The following is an 11,729-nucleotide window of genomic DNA, read 5'->3' as shown; positions in this document are numbered from 1 at the left end:
CAGCCTGGCCTGGGGAATCCCAAAAAGGCATTTTATGGGGAAGCAATTTTAGATGCCTTCGGTTCCTCGGAATGGTGGAGCTGTCAAGTCGTTCGTTGAACAAATATTGAGACGTTCTAATGGGACTAAGCTTTGGGCGTACAGTTCTGAACAGGAAGGACCTCTGTCCGGTAGAGCCGACAGACTGACAAGGGAAGCAAACAAGTAAAAAGACTACAAGTTGGGAGAGTGCAGAGAAGGACATGGATGCTGAAATAAGAGAATAGAGAAGAACCTTAGCGATAATAAAAGATGGCACACTCAGAAGGGGAGAGCTAAGGAGATCTAAAGGATGAGAAAGGAGGAACCAGCCACCACTCGTGTAGGAAGTCCAATGCAGCAAGACAAGCGTGTGCAAAGGCCCTGTCAGGACTAGCTTAGTACACACAAGGAAGGAATCCTCAAAAGCAGTAGGGCCAGAGCATCATGACCAGAGACTCGTTCACGTGACCCCTTCGCACCAACTCCCAGGAAGACACCTAGGCATCCAGGTGGGCCAAGCTGTGCTCTTCCAGAAACAACACAATTTGGGGTACAATTGCTCAGTCTCCCCAGCTATCCAGAAGTCTCTCGAGATCCAGGAGCCTGTGAACTCATCCTCCTCCTTTGGAATTTGTGACTGTTCTAGTTAGAAGAAACCTAAGGGCTGATGTTAACCACAACAGCCTCCTAATTTTACACATAAAGAAACTGAGGTCTTGGGAGGAGAAAATTTTGGTGTTTCCCCAAATTCAGTGATTGGCAGGCCTCCTGGCTCCCAGTCTAGCATTCACGAGGCTGGCATCATACCACATTGACCTCACGCATAACTCAGTACTGAACACAGTTGAGGCATTCAGTAAATGCTTATTGGCTGACTGATGAGCTTTGTGTATGAAGATGATGCTTCTGCTCTAACATCTGTAGAACAGAAGGTCTGAGTTGTCCTCCCATACGTTAGACTGGGCTCCATTGACCCTGTTCTCACTCTCCTCCCAGCCCCTCCTGTTGAAGGGCACACACTTGTAGAAAAGCTGCAGGTATTATGAAATACTTCTAAGCAAAAGGTTTTACTGAGTTCAAAAGGAGCACTTAGTTTTCTTCTTTTGAACTTGTTATACTTGGTCCCAAAAGGTGGCTTTGAGGAGGAAAGTCCACAGTAAAGAGGAAGGGAATGTCAAAAGTCAAGTTCGGGTCAGGGTACTAGCTCAGTGTTTTTTTCTCTCCAGGAAAAGAGTAGACCTGTCGAGTTGGGAATAATTGCTGTATTTCCAGGAAATTCTCACCCACGAAGCTTAAGATGTGATCCAGAAATTTCACACAGACCTCACAGAAGGAGAGAATTTAAGGTTAGGGGTCAGAGCACTCCAGAATATACAGGAATGAAGTGACTCAGTCAAAAATACACACCGAGAACATGCCCAGTTCTGAATGTCACTTTTGTATACAGTGACCACTAAAATGCTCAGCTGAAACATTCACATCTCAGCCCTGCCTGGTTTAAGATTTTGGAGAGGGGGGCGCCTGGGTGACTCAGATGTTAAGCATCTGCCTTCGGCTCAGGTAGTGATCCCAGGGTCCCAGGATTGAGCCCCACGTGGAGCTCCTTGTTCGGCGGGGAGCCTGCTTCTCCCTCTCCCTCTGCTGTTCCCCCTGCTTGTGCTCTCTTGCTCTGTCAAATAAAGTCTTTAAAAAAAAAAAAATCTGAGGAGAGAGCATGCATCTGCGGGGGGGGGGGGGGGGGGGGGTTGTTGGAGGAAGGGGTACGGGCAAAGGGAGAGGGAGAGAGAATCTCAAGAATCTCCATGCTGGGCCCCGACACAGGGCTTGATCTCAAGAGCCTGAGATCATGACCTGAGCTGAAATCAAGAGTTGAACCCTTAACCAACTGAGCTACCCAGGCACCCCTTGCCTGGTTCTTTTATAACTCTTCCCAAACCTGTTTTCTGCCACAGACCTATTCCAGTCAAAGACGGTTTCCTTTGCCAAAGAGGGCACACCATACAAACATCTTGTTTTCTGCTGCTCTAAAAAAACTTCTCGTCACTCTTAAAAGTGTTTGAAAGGAGAAAAGGAACATCAGAAAATCCTTACATTGGTGTCAAACCTGTCAACTTGATGTGTGGGTAGACTTGCACATTTTCCTCCTTTTGGCTGACTGGCATTTGGGTTTCTCTACGCACCGTCTGCCCATAATATTTGTGGGTTAACTAAGATTCTGTTCTGGCAAACCAAGAGCGATGTATGCGTGTGCCAGGGCTGCTCTCTCAATGGGAGCATTGTTACCGCCTGAGAAATGAATCTCTGGTTTCACAACATCAGGAATCATTTGAAAAGCATCCTTAAGGTAACCTTCACAGAGTTGAACCTTAAAATCTGCTAGCCTTGAGATTAGAATTTTCTCTCTTCCACGCTAGAATTATGCATATTTTCCATTGGAAGCGCTGGGAGAAAAGGTGTTGACCTGACGCGGTAGCCATAGCAGGTGCTATGCAGCTATGTGTGGGTACGGGAGGAATTCTTCCCCAAGGCAACAGGTGAAGCCGTCACGCTCCTCTCAGGCCGTACAGCCTGACCTCACCATCATCTACTAATATCTAAGTGCCCAACATGACCTAAGCAAGAGTCAGCAAGAAAAAAAATCATCTTAGACACAGCGCCTGCTTTGGTGAGAGAAGATATAAATATATACAGCAGTATTTAAGTTATTTTTAAGGTTGATGTTTGTGTGTGTTATAAAGGTGGAGGGTGAAGAGGTCGGTTATTTTGATTTGAGGTTTGGCTCCTTTGGTTGAGTTTCCCCCTCGTATTTTTTGCTCCCATGTGGAGTTTAATGAACTATTTCAGGCACAAAGAAAGGGGAAGAGCACGAGAGAGAACAGAAATATAACATTCGTAACGACCAAGTGAAGGAATAGACATCACAGACACAATTGAAACCCCTATGAATCCTTTCTCCTCGATCCCATTTCTTTATTCGCTTCTCCAGAGGGTAGCTACTAGCCTTTTACCTTATATGTATAGGTCCATGAACTTAAGAATATTTACATATATACAGGTACCTTTCCGCTACTCGTTTTTTTAAAGTCAACATTAAGTTTGAGATGGATCCTTGCTAGATTATATAGTTTGAAACTTCTCTACACTGTATGGCATCCCATTATATACATTTATGACCATTTATGAAATCCTTTCTTCTGTTGGGGGGGGCGGTCATAAGGTATTCACATCTTCAATTTTACTGGATGTTGCCAGATTGTTCTCTGAAGGGGTTGTTCCAAAAGTTCTTATTGTGATAAGATAAACGTAACGTAAAATTTCTCATTCTAGCCATATTTGAGTGCACCAGTTGGTGGCATTAAGTACATTCACATTGTGCAATTATCACCACCATCCATCTCCAGACTGAAAACTCTGAATTTCTTAAGCAATAACTCCCATTTCCTGCCTCCCTCTAGCCCCTGGCAGCCACTGCTCTTCTTTCTAGCTCTATGAACTTGATTATGCTAGGTACCTCACATATGTTCAATCATCCAATACTTGTCCTTTTGTGATGGGTTCATTTCACTCAGCTGAAGGCCTTCAAGGTTCACCCATGTCCTAGCAGGTCTCAGAATTTTATTCCTTTTAAAAGCTGAATATTCAGGGCGCCTGGGTGGCTCAGTGGGTTAAGCGTCTGCCTTCGGCTCAGGTCATGATCCCAGGGTCCTGGGATCGAGACTCACATCAGGCTCTCCACTCAGCAGGGAGCCTGCTTCTCCCTCTTCCTCTGCCTGCTGCCCCCCCTGCTTGTGCTAATAAAGAAAATCTTTAAAAAACAAGTAAAAGCTGAATATTCCATTGTATGTACATACCACATTGTTTATCCATTCATCGGTTAATGGACTGGACTGTTCCCACCTTTTGGATGCTGTGAACGCTGCTGCCACTGCTAGGGTATGAGTAGCTGTTTGAGTCTTTGCTTTCAGTTCTTTTGAAAAAAAAATTATATATATATATATTCAGAAGTGGAATTGCTGGATTATATGGTATTTTTAACTTTTTGAGGAACTGCCAGGCTGTTTTTGGTGACTGCACCATTTTACATTTCCAGCGACCATGCAAAATGATTCCGGTTCCTCCACGCCCACACCAAACTTGTTTCCTGGTTTTTTTGGCAATAGCCATCCTGGATTGGGTTTTGTCATCGTCGCTGTCAACTAGGGTTTCTTGGGTCAAAAGAATGAGCCTCACTTCATTTCTTACTCGGTACAGGTCAGTTGCAAGAGGTCTGAAAAGTTCCTGAGACCAGTAATGATTATCTATAAAGAGAACTTCTCTTTATTCCTACAACCAAGGAAGAGAGTTTGGGATGCACAGGAAATCGAATGTTTCTATGTATAAAGGATGTGACTAATTGTTCCTGCAACAAAGGTCTTCTTAGCTTAAGAGCCGGAATATGAAAGCCAAGAAAGGACTGGGAAGCTGGCTGGAACATCAGAAGGCACCTATAGCCGCCGCCCTCTGATGAGAATGCTCGAGTAGCCCTTTCTTAGCTTACACCGGGCTTGGTCTGTGTGATCCACACAACGGCAAAAGTGATGGTACATCGCTTCCAAGAGGAGGTTTCTAGGTTTCCCTCTCCTCCTCACATGACCAGCTCTGGGGGAACCGGGCTGTCCTATCACGCAGACATTTAGGTAGCTGACGCAGAAGGCCACATGAAGTGAGCCTCCCCAGTCGAGCCTCAGGTGACCTCAGTCCCGGCCAACAGCTTGACGGCACCCTCCCGACAGGTCCCAAGCCAGAACCACTCAGCTAAGCTGCTCCCGTATTCCTGACACCCAAAAATTATGTGAGATAATACATGTTTGTTAAACTGCTAAGCTTGGGTGTAACTTGTTACACAGCAACAGAGAACTCATGCAGCATCGACACAGTGGTTGTAGGAGGGAAGGATGGATATGCAACATTAGATAACTTAAATGGGGCGCCTGGGGGGGCTCAGTCAGTTCAGCGTCTGCCTTTAGCTCAGGTCATGATCCCAGCGTCCTGGGATCTAGTTCTGCATCAGACTCCCTGCTCAACAGGGAGCCTCCTTTCCCCTCTCCCTCTGCCTGCTACTCCCTCTGCTTGTGCTCTCTCCCCATCCCCCACCCCCCCCCGTCAAAATCTTAAACCAAAAAAGGATAAACTTAAATGACCAATGGATGGTTAAGTAAATCAGGGTAAGTATGATTCATGGTATATTTTCCAGTCATTGAAATAAGACCATGAAGCAATATGGAAGATCCAATATGAATTCATACTGAGGTATAAAAGCAAAATATAGATGTACGCCTATGCTGGGAGTATAACCATGAACAAGTCAGGTGTGTCTAGGAACATAGAAATAGTCTAAGGTGCTGACAGACAATAGAGAACCTAATCCAAAACAAAACAAAAAATGTTACAACAGAGAGGGGTCCTGATAGCTAAGATGTTCGATTTGCTTTTTGTAGCTCACCAAAAACGTTTGAAATAACAGTACAAAACAAACAAAAATGAGCTAATAAGGCTATTTTTACCTCCTGTTGCTCAGCCAACCCTGTTTCACAGGAAAGATCTGTTAGGCTGCTTAACTTTTCTTCCTTGAAGAGCAATTCACGGGTCATCTTTGGAGAGGACCCCAAAGGTTTTCAAATGCCGGAATTTTGTTTTCCCTCACCAAAAACGGCCTTTCGAAAATGATCCTTCAATACTGCAGCCTGTTTTGCCTTGATGCTGCCGTTCAGCCACGGAGGCCGTAAACAGCCGGTTCTGTGGATACATACGTTGCCGTACGCCTGACCACCTCGAGAATATTAGGTTCATGCACCAAGAAATTCAGCTCTAAATTTCACTTGCAGCCCTGGCAAGATTTGAAAAACTCAGCACACGGGAAGTGAGCAAGACACTCAAGTTGCTTTCCACGTAAGTAAAAAGAGAGACAGGATTTCCAGGCACTGGGCTTGTAAACTCTCTAGGGAGAAACTGAAACTCTTTCAAGGTGGTATTTAAATAGGAACCTGTACAGAGTTTGGGGTTTTGTTTTTAGTCATAAAAGTAATTTGCGTCTTTCATTTCTTAGCTGGAGGACGGGTTTAATGTTCCCTATCCCTCTGGGCCAATCTAGAATATTTCATAAGAATGCATACGAATTAACATTCAAATACTTAAATATTTATTGTAAAAACTGTCCAAACATTAGAAAGATAAACTGCAATGTTAAAGACCACAAATCCAACTGACCTCCTATCTCAGAGGTAACTACAACGGACAGTTCTGGGTTTCTCTCTCTAGACTCTTCCTAAGTCTAGGAAAAACAGGCACCTAGGTAACTTTCCATTTAGCAGAAGTGGGATCTCGCTACTTGGCAAATGGCAAGTCAGTCATTTTTGCCAGACCACAATCTCTAACTGCTATCGGGTATTCCAGAGCGCCCACTTGGGGCGCTTAGCTTCCTTCTTGTCCCCATAGCACGATGTAATGAGGATCCGTGTGTACGTCTTTGTGTACCTCTGTGAGGATGTATGTAGCACAATTTCCTAGAAATTGCATTGAACCACTTAATAGATTTTTAAAATATTTTTTAAAAGATTTCAGAGCACACACACACATGCACAAGCAGGGGGGAGGGGCAGAGGGAGCAGCAGACTCCCCGCTGATCAGGGAGCCCGACATGGGGTTCCATCCCAGGACCTGGAGATCATGACCTGAGCCGAAGGCAGACTCCCAACCATCTGAGCCACCCAGGCGCCCCTAGATTTTTTTTTTAATGATTTTTTATTATATTATGTTAGTCACCATACAGTACATCCCCGGATTCCGATGTAAAGTTCGATGCTCCCTAGATTTTTTTTTTAATGGTTTTAGATTTACAGAGAAATCAAGTAGTCTCGAAAGTTGCCAGATACCCCCTCACCCAATTTCCCGTTAACATTTTACATTAATATGGTACAGATGCCCCAATTAGTGAACCCATGTTGATACTTCAGTAATAAAGTCCATACTCTTAGGTTTCCTTGGTCTTTCCCCTTAACGTCCTTTTTCCGTCCTAGGACCCGGTCCAGGACGCTGCATTACACTTACTCCCCAAGTCTCCTCAGTCTCCTCTAGGCTGGGGCAACCGCTCAGGCTTTCCCTGTTTTTGATGACCTGGCAGTTCTCAGGGGTGCCTGTGGGTGGTCCTCTATAGGGATTTGTCGGAGGTTTTCCTCATGCTTGGACTGTGATTGTGGGTCTCGAGGAGGAAAACAGAGGCCACGTGCCATCGTCATCACGTCAGGAGTATCCACCAAACTTGATTGATGCCATTGACGGGAAACTTGATCACCTGCGGAGACACTGCCCCACCCCCCACCCCGGGCCCTTGGAAGGAAGGCAGTCTGCACAGCCCACATCTCAGGAGTGGGGAATCATGTGCCCCTCACTGTAATTTTTAGAAGTCATAAAATGGGGGCACCTGGGTGGCTCAGTCGGTGAAGGGGCTGCCCTCAGCTCAGGTCATGATCTCGGGGTCCTGGGATCAAGACCCGAAACGCGCTCCCTGTTCAGCGGGGAGTCTGCTTCTCTCTCTCCTCCACTTGTGCTCTCGTGCACTCTCTCAAGATTTTTTTAAAAAGTTGTAAAATGGTATAAAATTAAAATGGTAGAGAAGGGTGTTGAACAGACACCATTGTTAACAGCTTTCTGGGTTTTTTGTTGTTGTTGTTGTTGTTTTAAGAAAGGGACGGGGGTGCTGCACAAAGTGGGAGAGAGAATCTCAGGCAGAGGCCATATTCGGCACAGAGCCCCACATGGGACTCGATCTCATGAGGCTGAGATCATGACCTGAGCCGAAATCCAGAGTCGGACGCTTAACCTGTGAACCACCAGGTGCCCCCCCTCAAGTGTTTTCAATGCATATTCAAGCAACTTTGCTCATCTCTACCCTGCCAGCCCCTCCCTTATTTTTTTTTTTAAAAAGGGGAATTATATTCCACTTCCATGGAATTTGTCATTTGGAACCACGTCCCTCAAGATGAATAGATGCGACTCCTTAGCAGGATCCGACCCTCAGATAATTCCAAGAGCTCAGAGGCTCCCTCAAGAGACACCGCCCAAGCTCCCATTGCCTCTGCTGGCACTGAAATAGTCGCAGTCGTTTAGTTCTTTTAATTCTATGCGTTTTTTAAGTGAAGATCCTTCTCGGCAGAAGGTGTAAATTCAGACCCTAAATTGGGACTGTTCTGAGTGCTGTGAAATTTTGCAGGTCTAATCTTAGGCAGAAGGACGTGTGAGGATGTGAGTCGATTTCGTGAACACCTTTAGTTCCCCAGGTGGCTGTGACACGCTAATCGCCTCACGACACCCCCCACTTCAGGCACCTCTCACCTCAACTCCTCCTCAGTTCCAGAAGCCCACTGAATTCACCCTTCTCTTGGCGGGGGGTGCTGCCTCACCTGACCTGCCCCAGATCTGTTCCCTCCTCCTGCGTCTCTCGTCTATTTGCTTATGTATCTTCTGTGATGTTTAACTGCACAAGTGACACATGAACCCAGCCGCGTTCGTCTCCTACGCCTCTTTAACAAACTGCCACCCAACACAGACTTACTCTCTTACATTCTGAAGCTCAGGAATGGAAGTCAAGAAGCCCCAAAGCCAAGGTGTCCGCAGAACAGGTTCCTTCCGGAGGCAGGGAGGGGAGAAACTGCTTCCTTGCCTCTCGCAGTTTCTAGAGGCCACCTGCACTCCTTGGCTGGTGGCTCCCTCTGGCCTTCAAAGCACAGGGCAGAGACCTCTGCTTCCGATCTCACGTCTTCCCCTGGACCCTCCTGCCTCTCCTCTTCTTTCCCCCCCCCCCATAAGCACCTGTGGTTATATGGGCCACCTGGATCGCCCACGCCACGATCTCTAGCTGAATCACACCTGCCAAGCCCCTTTTGCCCCGGAAGGCAACACTGACAGGTGCTGAGAATTGGGATGAGGTTTACTGCGGGGGAGGGGTGGGGGTATTCAGCCTGCTCTTCCATTCTCCTTTAAAAACAAATAAATTAAGGATGCCTGGGTGACTCAGTCGGTTGAGTGTCTGCCTTCAGCTCAGGTCATGATCCTGGGGTCCTGGGGTTGAGTCCCGTGTCGGGCTTCTTGCTCAGCAGGGAGCCTGCTTCTCCCTCTGCCTGCCAACCCCCCCCTGCTTGTGCTCTCTCTCTGGAAATAAATAAAATCTTAAAAAAAAACAATAAATAAATTAGAACCTAAGACCCCCTTTGATGCCTAGCTCTATCCTCCAGCCTTTCTCCAGGGAGAGACCACTATTAACTCTACGGGGTGCATTTTTCCAGACCATTTTTATGCTTTAACATATGTACATATGAAGACATAGCATATTTACCTAGTATTGGCTTTGGTGGAGTTTTTTTTTTTTTAAGATTTTATTTATTTATTCGACAGAGATAGAAACAGCCAGCGAGAGGGGGAACACAAGCAGGGGGAGTGGGAGAGGAAGAAGCAGGCTCATAGCGGAGGAGCCTGATGTGGGGCTGGATCCCATAACACCAGGATCACGCCCCTGAGCCAGGCAGACGCTTAATGACTGCGCCACCCAGGCGCCTCTGGTGGAGTTTTTGTGAACAAAACAAAAACCCCCAAAAACCCAAAGGGCATCATGTTATGTGACATGCTTTTTTCTAGTTCTAGGAGCCACCTTTATTAATAAATACAGAATAAGTTCAGCTACCACTTTTTAAAAATATTTGTGTATCATGCAAACTATACATAAGATAAAATTTACCATCTTAACCATTTTTAAATCTGCCACTTGGTGCTACAAAGTCCATTCCTATTCCTGTACAAAGCATCACCACTATCTGTCTCCAGAACATTTTCTTTCTTTCTTTTTTTTTTTTTTTTAAGAGAGAGAGAGTGGGGTGGTGGGCAAAGGGAGGAGAGAGAAAATCTCAAGCAGACTCCCAGCTGAGCTCAGAGCCCAACACAGGGCTCGATTTCACCACCCTGAGATCAAGACTTGAGCCGAAATCGAGAGTCGGGCACTTAACCAACAGAGACACCCAGGGGACCCTCCTGAACATTTTTTTTTAAAGATTTTACTTATTTATTAGAGCGTGCATGCGTGAAAGAGAGAGAGAGGAAATGAACATGCATGAGCAGGAGCGGGGGGGTGGGGGGGGCGAGAGGGAGAAGCCAACTCCCCACCGAGCAGGGAGTCCGATGTGGGGTTCGATCCCAGGACCCTGGGATCATGGCCGGAGCCCAAGGCAGACACTTAACCAACTGAGCCACCCAGGTGCCCCCAGAACATTTTTGAACCAGGACTCTGTCCCTGTTCAACACCAACTCCCTGTCCCCCTCCTCCACCCGCTGGTGACTTCAATTCCACTTTCTGAATTTGCCTGTTGTAGGTATTTCGCGTAAATGAAATCATACAGTATTTGTGTTTCTGTATCCAGCGCCCTCAACTTCACATAATTTTTCAGGGTTCCTCCACGCCGGACCGTGTTATCTGTACTCCCTTTGGCAACCCCACACATTTTCCATTTGTGCTCTATCGACCTGCCCTTGTTTGCCTTCTCTTTTGTAAACTGACTGAAACCCTTTCCACCTGCATTTGATCTGTCCTTGCCAATGAACTGATCCAATTTCCTATGATCAGGAAAGTCAGGCGGCGGTCCCTACAGAGTCCAGCGGCCTGCTTTGAACGTGACAAGAATTTGATTCGTGGGGGCAGGTACTGATGTTCATTTTCAATGAGAAGAAACAGCCTGGTCTGGCCCACCAGAGAAACTGGGCTCTGGCAATTGAAAAGATGAGCAGATCTCTTTGCTTCTTGGACCTCAGTTTTCCCTTCTGAAAAATGGGATTGATCCCTGTTTCAGGTTCTTCACTACAAAAACAAGGCATTATAGTTCTAGAAAAGCGTGCATGGGGCCAATGACGCCGCCTTGACCAGTCAGCCCGGTGCAGCTGGTGTGCAATTCCCCGGATGCCTGGTGGGGGCCCAGCAGAGAGAATGACAACTCCACGAACCTGTCCTCATCCTTTACCCCCTCCTTGCTCAGCTGGAGGGCTACTGGAGTGTTTTCCTGGATTCAGAAATCTTTCTCTTTGTTCCAAGAGAGAAAGACTGCTAAGCAGGTTTAAATGTTCCTCTTCCCTGAGGGGAAAGTTTTGGAGAATCTCTGGGGTTGCAAGCTGGGCTTGTCTCAGCTCAGTAGCCGGGCAACATTCCTCTCCCTGCCGGTCTATTTTAAACCACACAGATAACTAGGGAGGCGAGGCAAGACAACAAAGGCTGAACAGTGGGTGAAGGACATCTGGCAGGAAGAGCTGGCAGCAGGCTGACAGACTTTCAATTACGCGGATTGGCTCCCACTGTGTGCAACGTTTTGGGGAAGAACGCGGGGGCTTTCTACCCACGGCAGCTCACACTGGAAGGGGGAAGAGGGGGCAGGGCGCGCTCACCAAGGCACCTTTCATTCCCATTGAAAGACGCTGAGTCATTCATTCAACGAATATTTGGCCTCTCCAAATCCACAGGGTGACATGTTTTCATCCATTCTGGATAATTCCCAGCCATTATCTCTCAAAAAGCTTCAACCACCATCCTCCTTGCCTCTGTCTGAAACTCCAAACAAATGCATAACAACACATCTCCCAGAATCTTCCCATTCTCCTTTTCTCTCTCTGGTATTATCTTTTTTTTTTTTTTTTTT

The sequence above is a fragment of the Ailuropoda melanoleuca genome, chromosome 12 (assembly GCF_002007445.2).
Source record: "Ailuropoda melanoleuca isolate Jingjing chromosome 12, ASM200744v2, whole genome shotgun sequence".
NCBI classification, from domain to species: domain Eukaryota; kingdom Metazoa; phylum Chordata; class Mammalia; order Carnivora; family Ursidae; genus Ailuropoda; species Ailuropoda melanoleuca.
The sequence above is the reverse complement of the archived record's forward strand: the minus strand, read 5'-3'. Positions refer to the sequence as shown.